Below are 27528 nucleotides of genomic sequence, written 5' to 3'. Positions count from 1 at the left end.
GACTTCTTGAACTTCACCATAACACAAAATACGGCACTGTAGTTTTTGGAATTTTGTATATCTCTTTTCATTTAATTACTATCCTTTTATAATCATAAGATCCTTTCCTCCACCCTTTTCAAGTTAACATGTCTACCGTTCATGAGAAGTCTTCCCTTTACATCTATTACTCAGCGTTGTATTAGGCTTTCCACCATATTATTGAATATCTCTTCTTAAAACTGATCAAGGAAAAACTGGTTACCATCCGAAGTGTTTTCTTTCCCCTCTTTTGAAATCACTCAATTATGCTCATTAAATTACTCACAACATATTCTTTGGAAAATGTTTCTAGAGTGTTTTAACAGTATCTTCCTTGTCTATCAACATTGTTTATCCTAAAAAGATGCTCAATAAATGTTTATTGAGAAAAGGAGCAGGGGAGAGAAGGTATGGATCTTACATCTCACCATGGCCACCTTTATTTTTTCTGCTTATAAATTAAGTTTACAATAACTCTTTCCATACCTTCAAATTGATTTTTCATATATTTTTCCTAGTCAATTTGACTCCAGTTTTCTTTTCTATATCTTAAGATTTTTCATCATTAAACTATGAGTAAGCAAAGAATGAAGCCAGCTGGAGAAATTAGGGTTTGTCAAGAGCAACACGGACATAGTGCAGTACAGGCGGCCAGCAAAAGATGCTCAGTTCTAAGGAAATAATGACCAGAATATCTGATGGGTCACGAGAGCTCCTAGGAATCAAGTGGCAAGAAAATTATAATCCAAACACTCATTTAACAAGCTGAGACTGCTGCCTGGCCTTCCTCATATACCTGTGCAACTTGAATACCTCCCCATTGATTCTAGTAACCTAGAAAGTTCTCAGTCTCTTGAAACTTTAAGACCTCACCAAGACATTTTCCCTGAAAGAGTTTGTCTTGCATCAGAGCAACAAAATATATTCCACAAGAATACATAAGGATTATTTGAATGGGACACTAGAAATCATGTACTTTAGCCATTTACAAAAAGTGCCCCATGAAAAGAAGGGTCACAGGGAGTTGAATGTGGACTCCCCCTCCAACATCAACTAGAGAAGTTCTATTTTATCTATTTTTGTTTATGTTTTTGGGTAAGACGTCTTTGCAGGAAGTCTGTTTGGCTTTAAAAAAATAACAAAAAATAAAAATTGAAAATCACTGACTGGCCAATCTTTTCCTTCTGTAAATTTTTTTTCTATAAAACATATTTTAGGGCATATTTAAAATAAAAATATCTGAGGGTATATCTATAGTAGAAATATGAAGCGGTGGTTTTTATTTTTTCACGACAAAGAAATATTTAATAATTAAAATCTAGCCACACTAGCCACAAGGAAGACCCGCCAACTGAAGGAAGTTCACGTGTTCAGGCAAGGATTCTCAGAAAACATCGAGGACAGAGCCCAGAGCTAGGGGCTTCCTGAGTTGAGAGTCTATTATCCTTCCTAGTTCAATGAGGGACCGTGATATCCTGGGGCTGCAAAGCACAACATAAAGTTTGCAGAGGGAGCCATGTTTTATCGGTTGGTGCAATGGGTAGCCTGTGTTTTACTGTTAACTGCAATGCTTTTTCAGACGGATGCTTTTGAAACACCCTGGAATGTAAGTTCATAAAAAGAGAACATATGCATAATAAGTATGCTGACTGAATAAATAAGAGTATTCAATGCCCATGTATATTATACTACATGAGGCAAGGAGTATAAAATACTGACACTGTTTTCTGAAATGCACCCTTTTTGATTTATCAAAGAAATCAGACCAGCGAAATGCTGTGGGGCAGCATTCTCCACTTATGCAGCCCTACGCCAAGTCTCATGAGTAGAGAGAACAAGGAATGGCTTTGATCCCCGGGCTATTTGTCGGCAGCAAGGGCTGCCTCTGGTAGAATTGAGGCATGGAGACATGGGAGATGACAGTGCCGTTATTCCATAATACCTTCTGAGTGTTATTATAAAATGACAATATTGTTTTTACCCCATTTCCCTTAATCAGATTGACAGAATTACAGGTTGACATTATTGTGAAATTTTATGATGTATCATGTTAACCGTGCCAGTTTGATTAGCCTTGATTGACAGCTTGTACCTGAACAGAAAGTGGAATACCTCAAAAATATAAAGCCAGCGGATCCTGTATGACTTTCACAACAAACAAAATCTCTAGCATTTAATTTTTAACTAATTAGTAATTTCTTCCTCACCTCTTTCTATTACAAATTCATTTCTTTCATCTTCATCTTGAGGCTGAAGCTAGAGAAAAATCAATCCAGGCCACAATGATAAAACCAACGTTTACTTTCTGACACCTTGAACATATTAAGGACAGACTGCTTGCTTAATGTGGCCCCGGCCTGCATTACCATCAGAGAAAACAGATTCACCTCAAACCTGATATTCCTACATAAAGTCCAGGCTGAGATATAAGACCTTTAAAAACATGGTATAGAAAGTTAGGCACGGCCACCTATCTGTGTTATCACCACACCTCAATAATGCTTCTCTCTTAACAGCATCCTCATCTGTTATCTAAACAGAAGCTGATATACTTTTAAACTCTAGAACTGGAAGCTAGACTGCCTAGTAAATTAAGCATGGGGTTGTACTTTCCCCTCTGGCTCCATAGGGTGAATTGAACCTACAATTCAAAATGGAATGAGATTGGTAGTTTCCGTTCTCCTTACAGAGTAAAGCCATTCATATTGCAAAGCCTAGATATACCGAGAGGTACAGCTAGATACCACTTGTAGATTCCACTTGCCATCTGATTCATAAAACTAGTCATAAAAAGTGGGGCAAGATCCAAGCAGCCCTTTCTAATCCAGAATCTGCTTTACTTCATTCTGTGTATATCTTTAGAAACCTGTGACAATTATGCTGCCAGTTTAAACTTATGTATTACAAAGGGATTATGCAGATGCTGCCGAGTTCTATTCTCTGGTGCCTGGAGCAGAAATCTCAAGTTCCCACAAAATCATTCTCTGAGCTCTGTGGCAAACCAGATTCTGGGCAAAGCATCCAGCTATGGAAGAAAGCAAACCACCTTCAAAAAATGCAACATGCAACTTTAAAAAATTCTTTTTTAGTGTGCATGGTAGAGCAAGAAGGTTATTGTTACTATTGTTGCTTCCTGGACTAACAACCAGTTGATTATACAATTGACAGGAAGGAAATGCAACTGCTGAGATGCACTGGGGCATATTTTGTTAACTCACCCACACAGCTGCCTGCTGGCATTAAGCACATGTCCATTTATTCACACATATATTTGAATTTAATAAATATGATATTCATCCCATAAAGTGTATACTTGCACAGAAGAAAAACACACTTAGCCCCTCTTTCTCGAAGATTCTATATGCTGCAGACTGGTCGCTCCCTAGTTTTGCTGTATTTCCTAGAGGTAATAACCCCTGTTTGGGATATTTCCTCTCCACTTCCATTCCAGACCCAAACAAGTAAAATACAATCCTGGAATGAAAAGCATGCTCATATCTCTAGTGTCTATTTTCTAGAGTTTTGGTTTATATTGATAACTTGAACTGTGAATATTACATAAACCTTCAGGCTAATAGTGGACAGTCTTGGCAGGTAATATGAATCCAGGCAATTTTAAAAGCTGTGATAGATATATTTAATGCTTTATAATAAAAATACTAAACATATATTGAGTCTATCATTTTTCTGATGGGACTGGCCATGAAACAGGCAGCTCCCAAATGGATGTAGAGAAAAGGCTTCTAACTCCACCTCCCTAAAAAGATGGTCAGAAGTACAAAAGACAACATCCATGGGGAAACTGAAGCCTGAGATGGGCATATCAGACAGGAATTTCTTGGTAGTGACAGCATTTTGATGGGAAACACCAACAGGCTAAGAAGAAACACAGCCAATTTCTGGGGTAAAGACAAGAATAGATTTTTTTTTTTTTTTTTTCGAGACGGAGTCTCACTCTGTTGCCCAGTCTAGAGTGCAGTGGTGCGATCTCGGCTCACCATAACCTCCGACTCCTGGGCTGAAGCGATTCTCCTGCCTCAGCCTCCTGAATAGCTGGGACTACAGTCACGCACCACCATGCCCGGCTGATTTTTGTATTTTTAGTAGAGATGGGGTTTCACCATGTTGGCCAGGCTGGTCTTGAACTCCTGACCTCAGGCCATCTGCCCACCTCAGCCTCCCAAAGTACCGGGATTACAGGCATGAGCCGCTGCACCTGGCCAAGGATAGATTACTAAAGCCATCTTTCAGGTTTTAAAAGGGGCAGGGTGTCATCATGTTTTGTCAGGGCTGAAGAAGATAACAAATTTTATATGTGTGTGTGATATATATACCACATGCACACATGCACGCACACACATACATATATAACAGCATCATCATGGTCAAATGCAAAGGCTCTGGAATCAGAATGCCTGTATTCAATTCTGACTCTAAAACTTACGAGGCACATGTTTTCAGAAAAACACTCCTTTAGCACCCCACTTTCTCATCTGCAAAACGGGAATGATAAAAATGCATGCCTCATGGATTATAAGGATTAAGTACAGTAATCTGTGTGAAGCACTTATCACAGTACTTGGCATCTCCAACATAAAAAAAGTTAGGTATCACTACTTCTCTCCGTAAGTGACTTGGGAAACACGTAGTTACACTTTATGAATGGCATTCTAATTTCATAAAATTAGTGTTTTATTTCTTCTATTCACTCAACAAACACTGACCACCTTCTATATGCCAGGCACTGTGCTAACTGGCATCTCATGATTGAGCACTCCCCAAGATTGGTTCATTCTAGACTCAGGTTCCATAATAATTTTAAATGTGTACAATGGATATTTTTAGGTATTTTGCTTTGTGTGTGTGTGTACATGTGCATGATTATATTGAAGTATGATATGCATGCAGAAAAGTAAACGTAATAAGCAGATAGTTTGATTCATTTTAGAAAATGTACACACATGTAACCAAAAAGTAGCCCCAAAAACTCTTCCCCCGCATTCTCCTTGACCAAATGTAAACTCTCTCCTGACTTCTAACATCACAGTTTAGCTTTGCTTATTTTTGCTTTATATAAAATGAATAGTACAGTATGGATCTTTAGCCTCTGGGTTCTTTCACCCAACATCATGTTTAGGACTCACCCATATCAATGCATGTGGTTGTATAGAATGGATTTTTGAAGTAAAATTGCCATATTAATAATTTCCACATAATCATCTGTGACCAATCTGGTCCAGCCTGGGGAACATGCTTGCCCATTCCAAAGTTCATAACCTAGATGAGATGAGGGCAAATGTCTTTGTGAGACTATGAAATATGAAAGTCTTGGAAAAGACAGATGCTCAAAGAAAGTCTGGTCTTAATTAACACATATTGAGGGTACACAGGGGATGTATGAAAAATGCACAAGGGCCAAAGCAGATGAGAAGACAATGTAGAGTGTTGACCAAGAGCGCAGACCATGAACTGGCTATTAAGAGCTGAGACTCCTGGACTTGGCAGACCTGGCCCTCCCACATCGACCCATGCCAAACTGTATAGATATCTAACCTTTCTAAATCAGTTTTCTCTTCTGGGCTAACATCCATTTCACAGAAAGTTTGCAACGCAAAATTTGGAAATGATTGCAAAGTCATTTGCATATAAATAGTAATCAATAAATAGTAGATAGTGCAACTAAGAGATATGGTTGGTCTGCTTACAAAACTGATTTTGAGGGGAAAAAAACTGCATACACAAAGTTACCTGAAAACATAATAAAACAATAAGTTGACAAGTACAAAATAATAGAACATAATATGCCAGTTTGGTGGAACGTACATGCACTGAATTCCAGGAACCCTGGTTCTAGTCCATATTTCAACCTTAACTAGTTCTTCCACCCTGCTCTAGTTTGTATTTGGTCTCAGTATCCATTTTCTCATAGAGAAAATGAATTATTATCTCTAAATTCTAACCCCTTCTCCAAACTGTAACAGGAAACCAGACTAAGGGTATTCTGATGAGTCCTGGGCTTAAACCATGATGTAGATACAGTATTGGACTTGCACCAAGTAGTAGGAGAGGGATGCAGGTGGAGGGAATAGGGTAAGTAAATATGGAGAGAATTAGTAAGTTAACTTGGAAGAAATGAGGTAAGTAAACAAGGAGGGCACGGAGTAGGTAACAGCAGCCACATGTAGTCAGCCAGGCAGTCTGTCCGTGTGTGTGCCCTGTCGGTTAGTCTCTCTTTCTTGCTTCCTGCTCAGTTGCTCACACCCCCACCTTCCCAGGACCTATACGCCTCACCTCCTCTGACTGTGGGATTTGTAATCACAGAAAAGTCTGTAGACTAATCCGTGGGAATTCCAGAGCCGTTTGCAGCTGCTCTAAATTGCTCCATTAAAAAATTCTTAGTGTAATCTACATTGTAAAACTTCATGTTTAACAACAAAATGAGCTTGCAGCAAGATGCCCACACAATAAAAAGAAGAAAGCTTCACAGCATTTCCAAGAGATAATGGTTATTCCAAAATCACTTTCACATCACTTTTTTCTCCCATGAATAACTCCAAAAGGAAAAAGTTTCTTTCTTTCTATATTCTTATATTTTATTTTTAAAATTACAAATTGTATTTCCAGGCTTTTATTACCTAAAGATAAACATCCTACCTGCAAATTAGATTTTTTCCCGAGCATTGCTAACCATGTATCTTTTGGATGACTCCAGGGATAACCACCATTCTCTGCTCAGGAAGTAGCCCAAATCCCACTTAGGAAATGATTTTTAAGGAAATCACGGCTGCTATTTTACCATGGAGAAATATCATATCTTCACTGCATCAAAGGGATATTCCTTTGTTTCTTTTTCTATCTTCTTCACAGTGGGAAAAGTAGTGATTTCAGAAACCGCATTGTCAGAGCAAGTCAATCCTCTAACTATAGTGGAGAAGGCTATAAGGAACTAGTGCACTTAGAGACTACCTAATAAAAAAACTAAGAAGAAAGCCAACTTTTGATTTAAAAAAAAGTGCCAAGAAAAGCCCTCACATTCGTGCTATTATCGCTTATAATAGCAAGAAACAACAGTAGAGAGGAGATGGCAGAATCACTCATTCAGGCCCATATTCGGTAACCCCACAAGGAGACAACTACCCGCATTCAATAAGCACAAGTATTTAGAAACTAAGAGTCCTTTCAATAGAAAGCATGTGGGGGCATGAACACAGTACAATGCCACGATCTGTTTGTTTATCTGTCTCATGGAATTTTTTAAAACAACTATGATTACTATCTCTGTATCCACAGATAGTTGGTAGAATGAATAAAGGAATGAATAAAAATATTGTCCACATAATGCGATATAACTTTCTAGAAGGTAATTAAGTTAAATAAACTCTGCCAAGTATGAGATATAATTATATGAAATTCTATTGAGAAAATACAGTAGTAAAAATATTGACCTATGTAGGACCTGTGAAAGAAGTAGAAAGAGCCCTGGACTCAGGAGGCTGGGGTGAGCCCTGCTATAGCCATTTAACTGGCTACCTGATCTTTGGAACTCAACTCATTGATTGTACTTCAGGCATATACCAGGCATTAAAAGCACAACAGGGAAGATAAGAGTCATGGTCCCTGCCTTCAAGTGTCTCATCAGCCTGGGGAGGGGAGACAAACTAACAAAGACATCCCATAAAACAGTGTAAGGGGTGCTATGACAAGGTTAAGGGTAGGATAGGATGGGATGGGGAAGGTTACAAGGCACTACTCGTGCTCCTGGCAGAGTGCAACAAATTCAGTCCTAACTAGGAGGAAAGTGGGAGGAGTTGAAGGAATGGCATACATAAAGGTTTCAATTCTATTTGGACTCCTTAAAAAGTGAGGCAGATTTAGGCTTCTAAACAAAAGGGAGCAAGGGTGGGGGAATGGGGAGTAATCCAGGCAGGGGGCGCTGCAGGTACAAACGTCTCAAGAGAGAGAAAGAGAAGCAGTGGATCTGTAACAGGAGGGTGTCACAGGGTTGTGAGAGAGACAAGGTTGCAGAAGGAGGCAGAATCTTTTTTCTTATCTCAATATATTATGTTTTTATTGTGGTAAGTCCATTTAACACGAGACCTAGCTCCTTCACTAACCTGTAAGTGTGGAACACATGTTTGAGAGGAATTGAGTGTAACAGCATCCCTGGGCCTCATTGTTGTTGACTGTTGGCCCCATCTGCCATTCCAGAGATGGGTCATTGAGTTTATACAGCCAAGATGAATTGGAAGGAGAAAATATTTTACTCAATAACTACGGAGTATGCCGTATATTCTCCAGGTCATCTTAAATGCACAATAAATTAATCCTTAATTCTTAACCAAATGATGGTCACTAATGTTCCCATTTGATTAGCAATCAGAAAGGTCATTTTTTCATCTATGTGTAAAGAGGTGGGAATTCATGGAGGGAACCAAGGCTCTGAGTACGGCAGTTCTGACTCCCATTCATTTGTTTTCATTCCTCATGCCATTTCAGTTCAACTTCTGATAATCAGATCCTTAAGTTGCTCTGAGTGCCAAATTGATATTTTATTTAAAGTATGTTCTAATTTTCCATATGACTATGCTAGGAATGGAAACATGAGTGCTCCATAAGCCCCTTAATTAATCTTGGAGAATAAATGTGCATGAGAGCCACTTAGGATGTCATATATTTTCCATCTCCTTGGACGTTTCCAAAGTGCACACTAGCATACTGGTTACAGCGTGGGCTCTATAGGACATATCTGACCTCTGTGAGTGCAGGACTGCAGGCGGGGTACTTCACCTCTGTAAGGGTTGGCTTCATCATCTGCAAAATGAGGGAGCTTATAACTACTACAGGCAGATGTTGAGAAGATTTTATATATATATATATATAGATATGAAATATGTAGACCAGTGACAGGTACATAGAAAGGACACATAAACAATACACATTATGCAATGTGAATTTGCTTTTTACTTAAGAAACAGTTCCTTTCTTTCTCATTATTTGGGAAAAAAAAATCATTTTGAAGGTAATGAGTTGTCTTCTGCCAGTAATTTGATTACTGTCTAATAATAAACAGTGCATATAATGTGGCAGATTTGTGGCTTCAAATCAAGCATCTGTACATAGAGGCTTTTCATTTCCATTAGTATCATACTCATATTGACCTGCATGTACAGCTTCCTATCCATACTGGCACACACTACTCATATCTGTGTAATGCATTTCTGGGGTTGCTTCTACCTACAAATTTTTTGAAATTCTGGAGTTTGCAGAAATTATGCAGAGTTAAGAATCTTTAAAAAAAATAGAGCACTGTTTCTATGAAGAAACAACAGCTCTTACCTCATTTAAAGTATGACCCCAAAATACAGCCAAACATGAGGGTATGTGAGGTATCCAGGGGACAGAGAAGTACCTTTCCCTTAATATTGTAGTTTCTTCCTCTAATATCTGTTGGCTGTACTTTGGGATGAGGACAGCATGTGTAAGAATTGTTTTATTTTTAATACTACGCTTTATTCTGAAAAAGATTTAAATAAGTTTACAAAGATGCAAACAATATAGCATGATACAATAATTGAACAACAAATAAAACATATAAAGAAAGGAGAAAAAGGATGGTGAATTAAGAGGAAGATAAACAAAGTATTAAATAGTACTGTGCACACCAAGAAGTCTTCTGAACCTGATAGGAGGCGGCCACAATTCTGATCCTCACAGGGTTTACAGGATCCATGACTTAAAGACACACTAGTTAGGAGATGCCTAACCACTCCTTTATAGGACCATAGAGAAACCTTTTCCACAGGTCCTCAGAGAAAGGAAATCTGATATGTGATGCCCACAACAACTTCCTTACGGTAAGCACAATGATTAGTGGTCTTCTTCTTTTCTTTCTATTTTGTCTGATTCCCCTAAATACTAAGTCTGATGCCACAGCACAATTCAACTCGAGAAATTCTCTAATGGACCAAAATGATACAGTCTAGTATGAGGCTTTCCAATAGCTTGTGAAGAGTCACCTGTACAAGAATAGATAGTGACAAGGAAATATGCCTTTCTGAAGGCAAGAAAATGTGGTCAGATGATTCCTATGCCTCCGTGAGACTTGTTGAAGTGTCATTTGTGTGTATGTTTGTCTGTGTGCTTTATATTCTAGAAACATAAATTGATAGTGATAGCACTTCAGTAAGTTCGAGTGACCTCAATCAAGTTAAAGAAAGAAGGATAACCCAAATACTTGAAGACTGTTAATAATGCCTATATCATAGAAATTCTGTCTTTATTTATGGATCCACAGAAAAATGTAATGCTAAGCCAAACACTACTACCTGCTGGTAACAATGGCAATTCACTATAATGAAATGAACAGCAGAATAGTAATCTTGGGCCCTAGATGACCTTACTCTGTGACCATGGGCATGTCATTTATCCTCTCTGGCTCTCTATTTAATCACATGTAAAGTGTGAATGATGGACCAGTCATAACATTCAGCAATTATGGAACAAGCCTTTGTTTGATACATAGAATCAGTAATATGCATCAGCATCCCTTCTCTGCACAATGTGCTCATAATAGACTGTGGGGCAGAGTCAAATGTGGACAGCTGATGAGTAATTTTCAAGTTTCTTAAATCTCTCATTTTTCTAGGGGAATCTCAAGAATGGAATGAGCAATAATGTAAGTCAAAGGAACAGGGTTAGGCTTCTGTAGTCTTTGAATCAAAGCATCCACTTTAAAATGGATTTTAAAATATTTAGGAAGGGATTCTCATGATAAGACAGTACAAATCAGAGCCGTCTGCATATGTGATGGTGTTATCCATTCAGATGGACTGAAATAATAGTCATGAATCTCAGTTTCCCATCCCCCAGCTGCAGTCCCACCAGCCTATCCCCTATTCAGTCCCGCTCCAGGCTAGCAGTCGAGCAGACTAGTTAAAAGACAATTAGTCCAATTTCACATTCTCTAGCAGCCGAAAAATTTCATGTTATTTCAGTCACAGTGGATGGATGCCAAGTTCACTGGAAGCAGCCCGGCTGATTTATCCAGTCCATTTTAATACTTTAGAAATACTGTTAAAACATGGCTGTCCTAATTACGCAGGGATCAACGCACAGTGTCCCTCTCACCCAGGATTCTCCCAGAAGGGCTGCAATCAGCTGCATTCCCCTTAATTTCACCATGCAATTCCAACTAATTTCATCCTAGTACAGTGCTGTCAGACAACTCCCATGCCTCTGCGGTTTTAATCGATTAGCTCAATGTCTCTATAATGCATCACCAGCTGCCAGGCACAGAACTGGACGCTTTGCAAGCATTTCAGCTAAAAGACAGTTTAATTACTACACCAGCATCTCAAAGGCATAGGCACAAAGCCTTGGAATCAAATTATTAAAATATTTGGTGTCAACAAGCCACTTTATAACTGAACAAACAATGACAATCCACAAGATGAAAATAAGGAGAAAGTCAGTTTTTAAATTGTGAGTAAGCTTTTTATGGACTCTAATATATTCACGCAAATAGACTGGCTTCAGCATTACTGCTTCTCTAAGGCCACTGTGTTCTTGGCCATTCTTTTGTGGCATATACGGCTACTGGGGACACTTGACAGACTTAGAACATTATCCTTCAATGGAACAGAAAAGACTAAGGTACCCAGCATTAGCAAAAAAACTAGAATTAATAAGTTACAGGTTTGATTACCCCATACTCACAAACGACTGGCCTCTTGTTCATATATTCTGTAACTGTCAAAGTTTGCACAAGTAAAATTAAAATACCTGTGGTCAGTGCATACTACTAGATAAATAAATGTAATATTCAAGCCAGAGAAGTTTTAAATTATATTGAAGTTAATCAGTTTATTATGACATGTTTTTTACCCATTCTGGGTAACAAACCAGGAAAATTGTGACAAAGAAGAAAAAATTCTTCGTCCTGACTTAATATGTACAGAATTGTGCCAAAATAAGCACAGAAAAAAAAAATTTTTGAGGTGGAGTCTTGTTCTATCGGCACGGCTGGAGTGCAATGGCGCGATCTTGGCTCACTGCAACCTCTGCCTTCCTGGTTCAAGGGATTCTCCTGCCTCAGCCTGCCAAGTAGCTGGGACTACAGACATGCACCACCACGCCCGGCTAATTTTTGTATTTTTAGTAGAGACCGAGTTTTTGCCATGTTGCCCAGGCTGGTCTCGAACTCCTTACCTCAAGTGATCCGCCTGCCTCGTCCTCCCAAAGTGCTGGGATTACAGGCGTGAGCCACCATGCCCAGCCTGAAAAAAAAATGTTTAAAATATCTATTTCTAAATCATCTGTCACAAAACATTCTAAAGATGATGGTCAATAAATTTCCTAAGGCCATCAGGAAATCTAAGAAACCTACCATTTCCAGATCCCATGACAAGATGTCGAGTGAAGGTCTTTGCTTTGTTTGCTATCTTTCCTTAAAAAGGTCCTATGTAGTGTAGAAACAGAAAGTCACTGACTACAAAACAAATGGTTCCCAGAAAACCCTCAGACAATGTATCCAGCTTCACTACCGTAAGAGGAGGGCATCAAATGAACTCTTATCTCCTTAGTATCACGGGCACTAATCCAGTTACAGACCAAAGTCAATAACTTGTTTCAACAAGAATTTGGTATATATAAGGAGTAATGGTTTTACATTAAGTTTTGGTATTTTACTTTCACTTCTTGTAAATTCCTTCTGATTACAATTGCTAACTGCATAACACGCTAATGACGAGCTATGATGGGCAGAGTATCTCCCGGCACAATTCACTGAACTTGAGTGGTGACTCACCCCCAACCACCCATGTAAAGAAGAGGACTAGCTACATTACCAACAGTTATCTTTTGTAGTTTAATTTGAAGCAGTAGAATATCCTTTTTATACTTTCTCAAAAGTTACCTGTTTTTTCCCTTCTTCCTTTCTTGACAACATATTATTGGCCCAGTAGGATCACCCTTTGTACTTCCTTAACATTTTCAAAATGTTTCCATCTATGTTATATAATCCACACAACGTGGCATCAGAGTCAGTAAAGCAGGCTTTACTATTTCTACTTCATAGATAAAGAAACAGAGACTCAGTGAACTTCACTGACTTTTCCAGTGTCTCATAGCTAGTGGCAAAACCATGGTCAAAACTCAGGTCTTCCGATGTTCATCATTTGCTTTCTCCTCAGTATTGGCATGGCCCTTAATCTTGGGGCCAACCGTAATAAACAACCTTTCTTTCATTTTACGACACTAATGCTTAAATCTTAAATATATAATTATAATCAATTTTGCAATTATTTTAATACACATATTTTTCTGAACATTACTTTTTTCCAAGTTTCTTATAAGTTGGGTGACCATACAATCTGTCACCCAAAAGGAGACCCTTGAGAGTAAAGGGGGTCTCCTTTACTCTTTATAATTACACTGGAATAAATGGGTGAAAACAAGTACTGGTCCCTGGACAGGTACCCACTACCAAGGAAGCTACTCAGAGATAAGCTTCTTGTGTGCTGAGACTCTCAGCCAGAACTCAAGAACTGCAAGGTAACAGGCCACGCCCATTCAGCATACACGCTTGCCTACACACAGTGTTAGGCTGCAGAGCTTCTGACATTTGTTTTTCATTCATTTCAATAAAGCATATCAGCTGCCATTATTCATTTACAATCTATCTTTGGGTCTCACAGGCATTTCAATTTGGGTTCCTCACTCTAATTATTAGGTTTTAAACGGATTTTTTTGCAGTTCAAAAAGAGTTAAATACTGGCAATTTTGTGCGATTCAGCCTGCTGTTTTGAGCATTTCAGATATTTCATTTGCATGGTAGAATACTTTGTATTCTGACATTATATAATGCAGGATCCCAACTGTTTTTCTGAACTCTTCCTTCCCCCCAATGTTTTCTTGATTGCCTATGTGCTCTGAATTATGCTAAAAAGCTCTCTACCCCTCTGCTTTTCAAATTCCAGGGTGAAAAGGTGATATGAGTCACCTGAAGATCTTGTTAAATTGCAGAATCTGATTCAGTATGTCTAAGATGCTGCATGTCTAACAAGCTCCCAGGTAACATCAATGAGGTTGATTCATGGACCACACTTTGAGGAACAAGGTTCTACCCAGTATTGTTCTGGCAGAGAAAAGTTGTATTGGCAGCTTCATTAGCGATTAGCTGATGACTCTAGGCAAGTTAGTCAACTCCTTCCAACCTCCGTGTCCATGTACCTAAAGTGACATCTATCTCATAGGATTCTTTTTAGGATGAAATAAGTTCAAAATGATTAGCATGGTGCCTGGTACATTATTAAATGAATACATTATTAAATGAAATAGTCATTATTATTATTACCTTTAACAAACACAAAGCAAAGAGGAGCTCTGCCTTAGGAGCTATAGTTTATCCAGAGATTTCTAAGTATGGTCCCGGAACCACCAGCAACAAATATCCTGAGAACTTGTTAAAAATGTAAATTCTCAGGCCAAAACCAGACCTACTGAATCAGCAACCCTGAGGGTGGGACCCAGAAATCTGTGTTTAATAAGCTCTCCAGGTGATTCTGATTAACACTGAAGCTTGAGAACCACTGGTACTTTTACATAGGAATAAGCTTTTTAACTTAGAAATATTTACAGCATAGTTATTTCGTGGGTTTGACCTCATTTAACTGTGATGTTTGTGATTCTTTTCATGTCTATTATTATGCTGCTCTTCAAGAAGAAATCTTCGTGTCCTTTCTGCTCATGCAAATTATATACACACTCGCATTAAAATTTTACGTAGAGCTTCGTAACATTTTTTAAGATAAAAGCATTTACTTCAAAATGTGGTATGATATATTTGAGTTGAATATTACTGAACTTAGAATGCTTTAATTTAAAATCTGTTTACTTTCCTTTTTTTGTCAGTCATGCTTTAGAGATATGCTCAATCTTTAAGTACTGTAATTAGAAAGTGAGTACCATTTATTCACACCAGATTGTAAAATTAAGAAGAGCTAGAAGAATTGTTAGAGTAGTGGTTTTCATATCCTCAAAATGATTTTCATATATTTGTTGTATCTTTCATATCATTCTTTTTTTTCCCTTATCCTTCTTGAGATACTTTTTTTTTTACTTGGCTTCTAGGACTCTGAAATCTTCCTCTTGTCCTATCAAGTCATTGGCTGGATCTTCCCAAAATCCTCATCATTTTCTGACCTATAAATATTGGCAGGTCTAGAGATCCTTTCCCAAAACTCATCCTTCTCTATACACTTATCTCTAGGTGACATCACGTAGCCCTCTGACTGTAAATGCCAGATACATACTGATAACTCTGAAATGTATACTTCCACAGCCCCATCCTCCAATCTTACTACAGACTCACATCCCATTGTATTGACATGACATCTCCTTAAAGTTAACTTGTGCAGAGTTGAACTCCAGATTCCCTCCATTCCAAACTCGTGTGTTTCCTAAGGACTTCACAATAGCTCAGGAAAAAGCTTTGGAAACAGCCTTGTCTTTCTTCTGTCTCTCAAATCCATATCCAATTAACAGATTATGCTGAGTTTAGCCTTCAAAACATAACCTGAATTTCATTCCTTCTCGTCCCCTTCACCATACCTTAGTATACGCCACCCTTCTCTCTCACCCGAACCTCTGCAACGGTCTTCTGAACTAGTCTCTGTGCTTCCACTTTAACCTTTCCTAATATACTTTCTACACAACAACTAGTGTAATCTTTTTATCACTCAGATCAGGTCTATACCCATCCTGAACCCTCCCAACATACTCCCTTCCCTCTTAGAAAATCCAAAGCCTCTGTCTGGTCCTGACTACCACTCCAAACTCACCCCTTTCTTATTCTGCTACAGCAATTCCAACCTCCTTGCCTTTCCCAGATTCCATCAAGCCTACTCCCATGAGGGCTCTGCATGTTGCATCCTCTGTGGCCTCTTCTCGGGGATCTGTATCACTTGCTCCATCACTTCATTGAGGTTCCTGCTTAAATGTTGCCTCTCAGAGAAGCTAAACATTTGGCATCCCATCAAAAATGTCATCCCCTATTGTACTCTATTCCTTTTACCTAGCCGCTTATATTTTTATAGCACTTTCACTAGTATCACATATGTATTTGTTGACTTTCTTCTCTGGCAGAAGGTAAGTTCCATGAAAGCAGAGTTTTGTTTGGTTCATTTGCCTGTTCCAAGTACCCAGCATACAGTAGGCACTAAATAAGTACTTGATAATTCTGAAAAATAAATAGTTGAAACTCAGATACAGTGAATTGCATATGGTAGCCAGTTAATCAGTGCCAGAGCTGGGACTAGAAAGACTTCTTGCTTGCTAACACCCATGTATCCCCCATTTGACCACGCTGCCTCCAGACTTGAGCATATCCACTGGGAATGAAGCAACTCTATAAAATAGAAATAAGGGTCTTTCTTTTGTTAATGGCTGGTATTTTTGTGTTTCTGGATTTTCTTTGTAAGAGAAAAATACTTGGAACACTATCTAAAATATCATCCCCTATTACTCTCTGTCACCCTATACTGCTTGATTTTTCTTTGTAGCATTTATCATGGCATTACATGTGCATTTGTCTATTTCTCTCTGCTAGAATGTAAGCTCTGGTGGAGGTATGGCTTTGTTATGTTTACATAGTAGGCACATAGTAGGCACTCTATGAGTGTTTGGTGAGTGAATCAACAAATCAAGAAATTTTACAATCTACCTATCATTCCCTCAGAAAGCAGAATTCTACCTTAGAAGAAACAAAATTTTCTGTGAGAAGAGTATATGTTTACAGACATTCTGCTGTCATAGTATCATTTATCTTAAAGCATGAGAAAATAATCATTATAATTTCTGTTTGTAATAATTTATAAATTACCTTCTATATGCCAAGTATGATATGTTCATTATCTTTGATCCTCACAATAATCCTGTGAAATAATTACCATTATTATATTCATTTTACAGATGAAGGAATTAAATGAAGCTCAGGAAAAAAAAAGAAGTAACTTATTTAGGATCTCAGAGTTAGGAAGTGGTGAACTTGCGATTTATCCTAGAATCAACACTTTTGTGGCTTTGAAATTCATGAGTTTTTTAAAAAAATTACTTCATTAAAACTGGGACACCATTATTAAAAATAAATATTATTGTTCATAATAGGGAGATGGGAGGACTAGAACAAATGGTTGATTTTGCATTTCCTTCTGGTGTGGCAGTAGGTTACCAATTTCAGATAAGATCTACAAGAGATACTACGCAAACCTTGCAGATAACCACAGTGAACAAAGAGTAATTTCTTCCTTCTAATTACTGTGTTAACTGTATTCATTCCCATCCTCACTACTCCCGTGTTCTCCTTGTAAGTATGTTTAACACTTTTTGCAAGTCACAGAAATAGTATATTCATAGCTCTTTATCAACTTTCTCAGGTCAAATTAACCCTACTTTCGATGTAGAAATGACTAAACATAACCTAAGATCTAATGATGATGTAGTCATCCACACAAAGTGTGTAGGTGCTACCAACTGTTGCAGACACAGTTCACCTCAGAACAGAAAGCATGAAACTGTTAAGTATCAATATAGAGTAACCCAGTAGGGTCAAACCAATGTAGGTACCCTTGGTGTTTTCATATGAAACTAAGTACTGGGAATATGTGAATAACTTTATTGTGTGCTCTCACACCAAAAAGTTATAGAGCATATATTTATCATATCTAAGGACTCACATATAGTTGTGTGGCTTTGATTTCTTAAAAATTAGATTTGTGAAATTATGTTTTGAAAAGAGTTGGCCTTTGCTGAAACAGATCAAATAGTCAGATTATATTAATTTATTATGACTATCTACTTAAATTCTGTCATCAAAGCCAAACTGAAAAAGCAAAAAAGAAAAGAAGGAAAACAACCAGGAATATTGTCAATTGAGTCAGAATACTGTGAGTAGACAGGTCCTTTAAACATGAATTCCATCCTGGATGAATCTATTATGGATGTGACTTCACAAGGAAGCAAAATTACTTAATTCATTATCAACCTACCCTGATTTAGATCTATGCATGTGAAAATCTGTTACTAATTTTAATTGCACTATTCCCTCTCTACAGGGTACTGTTAAATTGGTATGGTGAAATAGTAGTGAATCACATCAAAGTGGTGGGCTACATTTTATAATATATCTAAATAACTATCCCATTTTCCCAGCATGTTGCCATGCATTTTAAGTATTAATATTATGACTCCAGTTTAGAAGAATGTAGCCTTTTTCTTTAAAATAAATTTTCTTGCTCTTTTAGTACTGTTAAAATTGGGCTGGATTTTAAGCGGCTAACGAGTAATAAAAGAGCAATATCTGCTGCAGGGAACCACAAAAAACATGCTGGCAGACACATAAAATATGTTCATGCAAGTCACTTGCAGATGCATCATTCTGATACAGTAATGGTTTTTCCAAACTAAGTGGGCTCCCTTTTGTAGCTATACTTTATTATCTGGATTCTTATTTTCTCTCTTACCCTTGGATCTTTAAAGAGAAGCATTTTTTCTCACATGCACATTTGTAAATTCAGAGAAGCAAGAAAGGGTCAAGAGAAAAGCAGCAAACTCATGATTCAGATTTGAGAACTTGCATAGGCACTGCCACTATTGTGCATCTATGACTTAAATTCTGTGCACTGTTTTAGCTTCTCCAACTAATGAAATGATAAAAGATCCTTGAACTTTTCTTATATAAAAATGTAGCCCTTTAAAAAAGTTGCTAGAGTCCTGGCATCTATTTCCTTACGGGGAGGCACTGTGGTCAAAGGAAGATGCTTAGGTGTGAAAAGCAGGAGGCCTAAATTCCAGAGCCTGCCTAAACTCTAAACTCATTTCCTGGCCAGCTGGGAGAACCTTCCCTCAGAGTATGGGTGTTTAGCTATATCATTTATGCAACTGAGATGACTCTGAGTTTTATAAAGCTCGCTCTTGGATCAGCTTAGGTAATGCTTTAAGTCAAGACTAAAAGGAGGCTAGTTATGAAGTGAGAGGAATAATGCATATGAGAAGGGGATGAGTCTGAACTGAGGCAGGGACTATGGAAACAGCGGGTAGCGGCCAATTGTAAAGATAATTAGGACTTGGAAGCCAGCTAGATATGGGAGGCCAGAGAAGAGCGGAGGGAAATTAGGATGGCAGGCAGTTAATTGATGGTAATATTAATAGGAAAGGAGATACAGGCTAGGAAAAGAGCATGTTCACGGACATGTTTACCTTGAGATGTCTGGTGTTAAATTCAATTTAGCCTAATGCTGCTTCCTTACATATTCTAAGTCCAGCCTAAATGTTTCTCCGTACATAGTGAACTGTAACTGTGTAAACAGACTGTAACCTACTCTTGTACCAATCACTGTGTTTTGGCCAAAGGCAGCCAACTGTTCAAACCATATTCAAATAAGGCAAACACTGAGCTGTAACCAATCCTGCTGTTTCTGTACCACACTTGCATTTCCTGTGTGTCACTTTCTTTTTTTCTGTCCATAAATCCTCTCTGACCATGCCACAGTGTAGTGTCTCTCCAAACAGTGTCTTCTGGTTTGGGGAAAGGGGGCTGTCCGATTTGCAAATCATTCTGTTAAATTTAATTTGTCTGACATTTTAACATCATAAAGCTACAGGGAAAGAGTTAGGAAATTGGGGTCTAGAATTTAGATGAGAAATCAGTACAGTCAACCAGATTTGGGAGTCACTATTTCATTGAAAGTTTTTTCGTTGGACATTCATTCAGCAACCACTGAGTGACTGCTTACCACATGCCATGCACTTATTCTGGTCCTGGAGATACAACAAAACAAGTACCCGGGCCTTCACATAGTTACAATCTAGGGAATATAGATTTGTTTATCCAGAGATTAAAGCCAAATCTATCATTTTTAATGAGTTTATTCTACATACAAGCCCTATAGCACTATAGCAGTGGGATATTCATGACCTTTGTCTAAACTATTTGGTTTGACTACAGATTTAGTTTCTGAATCAGAGTCATAACCTTAAGTATCTCTTAGAAGGGCCAAATGAGAAATGAATGTTTACTTTAAAAAAATCACATAATTCTCTAGGTTGTTCAAGATGGAATAAATACTATAGCTTCCAATTTATAGATAAGAAAATGGGGCCTCTGAAATTTTAAATAACTTTCTCCAAGTCATAGAGCCTATAAAGAGCAGAGTCAGGATTCAAACCTAGATTTTATTCTACTTCTACAGCTTTTAACTCCTACCCTGTGTGGACTGAGAACAGAAGACACCTACAGGGAAAGGTTGAGAGAGGCCCCTGTTGAAGGGAGGCCAGCAGAGGATGAGCTCAGAACCAATGTAAGGAAGAAAGTGCCAAGAGATTTAAAAGAGAGGAGATTTGCACCAGAAACCAGTGGGAGATAGTGAGTCTGGGGAAGAGCAGGGGAGTCAGGGGACAACTCACACAGTCAAAGGCTCCCCAGAGGAGTCAAGCCACACACTCTGCAGACCAGCCACTGGAGTTAGAGATCAGAAAGTCAACGGCACAAACACAGGGACCATCAGGGACCAGGACTGAGGAAAGATCCACAGGTGGCAACAGCAATTGAAAGAATATACCAAGTAATTTAATTGGAGAGAAAGTGGGAAGTAAAGTGGAAATGCTGGGCCAAAGTAAGGGGAGGAATTAGTCAACACGACAGTTTAGCTGACATAATTCTGCTTTGTAAAATTGTAAAGAGATTTCAGATTCTTTTTTAAGCAAAACTGTCAGTATCACTACCCTTTGGTAGAGTTTTGTTTCTCCCAAAGTAACTGCTTTGGAGGAAGACTATTCACTTCTTGCGACGTATTGTCTACCAGAATTCCAGTGATATTTTGATGAAACAAAGTAAATGCTTGTAAAATTAGGCTGGGAATGGTGGCTCACATCTGTAATCCCAGCACTTTAGGAGGCTGAGGCAGGAGATCACTTGAGATCAGGAGTTCAAGACCAGCCTAGCCAACATGGTGAAACCCCATCTCTATTAAAAACACAGAAGCTAGCTGGGCATGGTGGTGCACACCTGTAGTCCCAGCCACTCGGGAGGCTGAGGGAGGAGAATCGCTTGAATCTGGGAGGCAGAGGTTGCAGTGAGCCGAGATCATGCTACTACACTCCAGCCTAAGTGACAGAGTGAGGCTCCATCTCAAAAAAAAAAAAATTAAATGAAGCAAACATTCATTTATCATCTGGCCCTTCTAAGAGATACTTAAGATTATGACTCTGATTCAGAAACTAAATCTGTAGCCAAACTAAGTAGTTTAGACAAAGGTCATGAATATCCCACTGCTATAATTGAGTACTATGATCAAGAAGATGATGTTCTTTGTGGAAGAAATGTACAGTGACTGAGTCTTTAAGAAAAGACTGCTGAATATTATATTAAAATCATGTGTACAATTCAAACCATGATTTGCCTAAGATGCTGAGCAAAACAGGATTGAGAAACATGATTTCTGGCAGGAGAAAACAGATTACAAGTGCTACACAAGGAGGCTGGCCCCAAGCCTGGAATTTGATGAGCACTTGAAGGCATCACCTTGATCTTCATCAGCTTATTCATCGTTGTTGAAAATTTACAGTCACTTAATTTATCTATGTTTTGGAAAAAAGAAAAAACAGAACAACATCATAGTAATAACAATCAGCTTGATCTTTTTTTTCCTACTTTCTCTTTGAAAAAGTCATTAAGGATCATTCAAGAGCCCATCCTTAATTTCAGATTACATTAATAAGGAATATAACTAATTTAATTTTATAAATACCTTGTCAAACAATATTGTCCCCCCAAATGGATATATTACAGTACATGCCAGAACAGAGGACGGTGAGATAGAAAAGTGCTAATTTAATTATGCTAATACTGCTCTAATAAGTGTGGAACCAGATGGTAGAGCAAGCAAACCAGGGAGGAATTTTTTAAAATCAGATATTTTTTAATAAATATTTGTGCTCCAAATCTCTACATTATTAGCACTGGTGGAATTATTATCCTTTTTTAAGCATGTTATCTACAAGGCTGTTGGGAAGCTTCTCTTGGGGCTCCAAAAACAATACCCAAATGAAAGCCTCAGAAGCAAAGGACTCTTTCTGACCTCCTTCTCCCCCACGGCTAGCCACAGAAATCAGAATCCTTCTTCCCCAAGGTGAGTCATGGAAACCAGAACCCCCTTTCCCTGAAGCCAGCCATGAGACCTAAATACTACTCTCTTTCCCTTTCCCTTTCTGTGTGAAAACTGGCCATAAAGAAATTCTCTGACCTATCCCGTTTGACTGTAGGACTTAAGACCCTCATTCCAAAGAGAGTCCTGCCTTATACCCAGGAGGAAGAAATGCTGCACAGAAAGGCCAAGAAGAATTGGAACAGAGAGGCCTTGCTGGGTTTCCCCATTCAGTCTACGAGCCTTAGATCAGACCCTTTTTATCCAGTCATACTTCTATATGACTGTCCATACTTCTTTGCTGAACCTAAGCACACAAACAGATGGTTTCTCTGTATTTTGGGGTCTTCATTCTAAAGGTTCCCATAGTCATCTAAAACTATGATCAAATAAATTTCTATGCTTTTTATCCTATTAATCTTCCTTTTGTCAGTTGATTTTAAAGGAACATTCAGAGGGTGAAGGGGAGGCATTCCTTTCAGCCCTACACTTAGAGGGTATTTGGTATTTCCAGTGATCCCTATCTTCTGCCTGCCATCCATCCAGAAAGGTGTTCACTTCTCAAACTGGCTGAGCTGAGATATCTGCAGACAGGCCACTGTTCATTCCAGGGTGGCCTGTCAAATAACTCATGGTTGTGATATGTGCTTACGAGGCTAAAGCCACAAAGTTATTTTAAAAAACAAAAAAGAAAACCAAAGCTGTTTTTAAATTATGATCTTCCAGGGGGAAAACATGTAATCTAGCCACCTTACCAATGGTCCTCATTCCTATTCTGGTGAATTCTAAAAACCTATATAATTAAGCTTTTTAAATACCAGAGCGGATTTTGAAGTAGGCAGTCCATTCCATCTCTCCCTTTTCCACTTAATGCTCTCTTCTTCCCTCTCTCCCTCCCTCCATCTCCCTCTCTCTTACACACACACACCTTTATAACTCGAGTGCCTTATTCATACTATGCTGTTAATAACTATAAATATCATCACCACCAGATGGAATTTATCTTTTCCTCTTCTGTTCTCTCAGAGTATTTTGTGGAAGTCCTTGGTGGTACATGGCGTTGGGGTGCCTTTCTACTACTCCTTCCTTTTACAGGGTCAATCACTCATTCCCCAGCTACTGTAAGTGTGGCTGCCAATTGTTTATAGCTGTATCCTTCTCTCAAGCATTACTCTCAGTCTCTGGGAGCCAAGTCTTCTGGAAATGTCTGGGAGGCTACACTAGGAAGGAGAGGGTGGTAGGGGAATAAGTCAGTGACTGACTTATCTGGGGTACAAAAGGCCAGCCGCTTTCCTTAACTCCATGGAGAGTTTCTGCTCCAGAGCTCCCCATGGGACCAGACTGAGGCTGTCCTTCCCCTGCCCTGTCCTGTGTCCCTCAGTCTCTCACAGGTTTCACTTGAGAGCACTCCCTCACTACCGCACCTGCCCAAGAATCCCATCTTAGGCTCTGCTTCCAGAGAATCAGACCCCAAGACACCTCTGTTAAAGTATAGGTAGTTGTCACTTTGTAATTGCATAGTTCTGTAAATCATTGGTTGAATGAGTGTTTCAGTTTATTCTTGCCCTCCCTCCCCATGCCCCCCTCCCTGCTTCCCTATTAGGACATTTGGGATTTTAACAGGTATTAATGCCTTAAGATAAAGTCATGAAAATATGAATAAAACTTTGTGGCATTGACAGCCATTGTTTTGTATATCGGAGGCCATCTGAAGTCATGCTCGTGAGCTGGAACCTCTTTGTCTTAATTCATTCCTAACACCCTGACTTGTATTCTCATTTTCTCATTGTTTCCCTAAATAATTATTTGAGCCAAGAACCTAAAACTACTAAATAGTATAGGTCAATAATTATTAAGCCCTCAAAGTCAAGTCACCTTATTTGCACATTTCCTTATCTAAATGCTTATGTTTAGTTCCTGCTCAAAGGAGCATGTGATTAACACAGTGATTCAAGACCTACTCTAACCTGAGTTCAAATCCCAACTCTGCCACTTACTAAATCTGGGTGTTAGGAAAGCTAAGTATATAGATCCATCTTTATCTTCTCCATGCCTCTGCTTTCTCATCTATAAAATTAGGAAGACAACAAAGTACCAACTTAGGAGGGTGTTGGGTGGATTAAACTTTAATATGGTAAAGTGTTTTCACTAAAGCCTGACAGAGGGTATTTAACAGATTTTAGCTATTTTTATTTTGAAATTTCTCAACACACTTTATGATACAATATTTTAGATAAAATAAGTCACTGTTTCCTAAGCGACTATGTATCAAGGTCCTGCTAAGCATTTCTAAGCCTTGCCTGGAAATCGGGGAAACAAATGGAAGAGTGGATGCCCTCGATCCCAGCTTTACCAGCAATACTTCAAGAAAGCATTAGTCTGTCACGACCTTTCACTTTAAGGGAATCAGTAATGACAGCTGGCACATAAGAGGTGAATTAGAGAGGCAAAAAAGCCCTTTTCAGGACTGTCTTCCTCCTCTTTCTCTCTCAGAGAAGCAAGGAGGGTAAAGACACAGAGAAAATATTACAATAGGGAATATCAACATCCTCCTTCAGCTTAAATGTGTACAAATGAGCTTTCAATTTTCCAATATCCATGACCTAGGCTGGCATGGAAAAAACAGAAACATCTTTTCCAAGTTCCTAAGCTCCTTAAGAACTTAGGTAGAGGCTACATCAAGTATATTTGGGCATCTTTCTCATAGTGTCCAATAAGTGATAGTCATATCATAGCTGACTGATAAGTTCCTCATGGAGTGACATGAAGCAAATCTGCAAACCAGTAGAGGAGTGGTTATATTTGAATGCAAAAAGAAGATACAATAAAGGAGAAATAAAGAAATCCATAGCAAATAAACATCAAAGACAAGGCCAATTGTATGGCAATAAAGACAACATGAACCATGAGAAACCACAGAATAAAGGGTCCTGCCACCTCAAAGACTTGATAATTTTACATAATTATGTCTTAATATATTAGTTTTATTTACAAAATCTATGTAGAGATAGCATCTCATAAATTTATAAAGGAAGGAGTCAAAAAGTCTAAGCTGGGGAAGAGATCAAGCAGGTCTGTATTCATTAAGGGAGAAAGCAGTCAGTGAGAAGAGCAGGCTCCAAGACTTGAGATCAAAAAGGCATCAGAAATGCTGTCCTGGGACTGGGCATCCTTGTCCAATGGACAAGAGAAGGGGCTTTAATGACAAGGTCACTGGGAGATTAAATCACCTGGGGCCAAATTCACCTAAGACCTACACCTCTTTGGGAAAGTCCCCTATCACAGGGCATTCTGAAACTTAGCAGCTGAAAAAAAAATCAGAAAGAATATAGTAATTATGTTTTTAATTTTTATGTCATCCTTAGGCATACAGTAGGAGATAAAAAGCAACTTGTTGAATGGACAAGTAGATGCCAAATTCTTCACAACTCTGAGAGGAACTAGAGTGAGAATGACTGGCTCTTCACTATGTAGGAGCAGAGTGGCCAAGACTCACTTCATCCCAATATGTGCCGATAGCACTCCTCTGCATGCCCAATGCTGGGCTCCATGTTTTGTTGGATTAAAACAAATTACACATGCAGATCAGGAATTCCCCACCTCAGGAAATCTGTAATACAGTTTGAGGTGGTTACAATTTAGTCATTGATTTAAATATAAAAAGATACTATTTTAAATTGTTTCAACCTTAAATTCTTTTGAAAATTTTTATTTAGTGAGACAAGCTCCAGAAAAATGTGTCAATAAATTCTATTCTACCTTCATGAAGAAGAATATTGGCTTATATTATAAAGGCATATAGGGGAAAAAAGCTTAATTTCATGGTTGAGATTTCATAAGCATTTGGAGTGCCTACAAAGTCTTTCAATTCATGCAAACACAGCTCCTCCCTGTTCTTAATTCTCTATTCTACATTTTGATGAGATGACAGAAAGGACACCAGATGTCCACAGTCCTCTCATAAGTCAAGATCCTTAAATGCTGGTGCTGCTACCTCAGCAGCATTAAATTTCAAAAATCTTCTATCTGTATATATTCACTTAATATATTCTCATTTGTACATTTATGTAGTAAAATTCACACCATAAAATATATAGAAAGTACAATGAGCTGGAAGCAATATCTTCTAGTATTCTTAATACCCTAAGAATAGCCTGACCTTGATAGGCCCAGCTTCCCCAAAGTCTTAAAATTATACAATGTGAATTGTGGCATTTATTTTATTCTATATGCTTTAAAATGCAACCATTGATTTTTAAAAGCCTTTGGGCAATATACAATAGCAGATTTCATAAACTACAGGGTAAAAATGACAAAGCCATAATAACAAATGTCAAGCTGGCAATTACCCATCCCAAACAATTCTTTGCCTTGCTAAGTCAGATATTCCAAATGTGCCTCTTTTGGATAGAAAATGAGAGAGAATTTTTTAAAACAGCAACTTTCCTAACAGTCCTCTGCATTCAGACCTTTGATATTTATCTCTAAAGCTGATCAATAAGAGCTGTTGACAATACCCAGGATAGGAATGCAAATATCTGTAGTGGCTAGAGTACTAAGGGTCTTTAACATACAAGATTCCATTAACAGTGCTCTATAAAAATATTTGAGATTTCCTTGGGGAGTCTTTAACAAGCTCATCAGATGGAGAGATAAAGGGTCAAGACCTATACTGGCCATGCATTAGCTGAATGACCTTGATGAAATCACTCTCCATGAGCCTCAGTTTTCTTATCTCAGCTGTAAAATGAGGTGATTGAACCAAGTGTACAAAAGGAATATAGTAAAGTATCAGATACAGTAGGCAATAATTAAATTGTATTTAGTTTTTAAATACTGCTTTTACTTCATCTGTGTGATTTCCTGAAGCAGTAAAATGGCAACCATATCTAAAATGGCATAATCATCTTTGGCTTAGAGGTGAGGATATTCATTGATGGGTTATGGTGTGAGACTTGGAACCTAGATATGGTTTCTCTCTTCAATCTGAATTATTCTATTTTAGTCTCCTACAAAAAGAATAATTTTGGCTTAGCAATTGATATTTTTCTCAGGTATTCAAAGCTGTTGAAATGGTCCTAGGTGGCGGGTCCACAAATTAAAACATATCCTTTCACTGCTATCATATATAAAAAGGAAGCAAACTGTGCATTTAACTCATCCTTTACATTGTTTTAGCCAGTTAGGCCTCTTTAATTTCAGATTAAGTTAAAAGTGAGCTTCAACAATGGGAAATGCAATGACTTCCCCAAAGGACATCACACTTCTATAACAATTTCGCAATGTTAGCTTCTGAAGCACAAAATTT

General features: G+C 38.3%; 1 protein-coding gene across 15 annotated transcripts in view; it reads right to left on the bottom strand.

The window, feature by feature from the left end:
* Positions 1-27528, bottom strand: part of NPAS3 (neuronal PAS domain protein 3) — an 876176-nt gene that overhangs the window by 514839 nt on the left and 333809 nt on the right. The window contains exon 1 of one of the 15 annotated variants that reach the window (XM_054530006.2): positions 1-27528. This exon is cut by the window's left edge and continues 26490 nt beyond it. The exons of the other annotated variants lie outside the window; for them this stretch is intronic. The gene's annotated coding sequence lies outside the window, so the exon portion shown is untranslated. 15 annotated transcript variants of the gene reach the window in all.

The sequence above is a fragment of the Pongo abelii genome, chromosome 15 (assembly GCF_028885655.2).
Source record: "Pongo abelii isolate AG06213 chromosome 15, NHGRI_mPonAbe1-v2.0_pri, whole genome shotgun sequence".
In the NCBI taxonomy this organism is placed as follows: Eukaryota; Metazoa; Chordata; class Mammalia; order Primates; family Hominidae; genus Pongo; species Pongo abelii.
The sequence above is the reverse complement of the archived record's forward strand: the minus strand, read 5'-3'. Positions and strand labels throughout refer to the sequence as shown.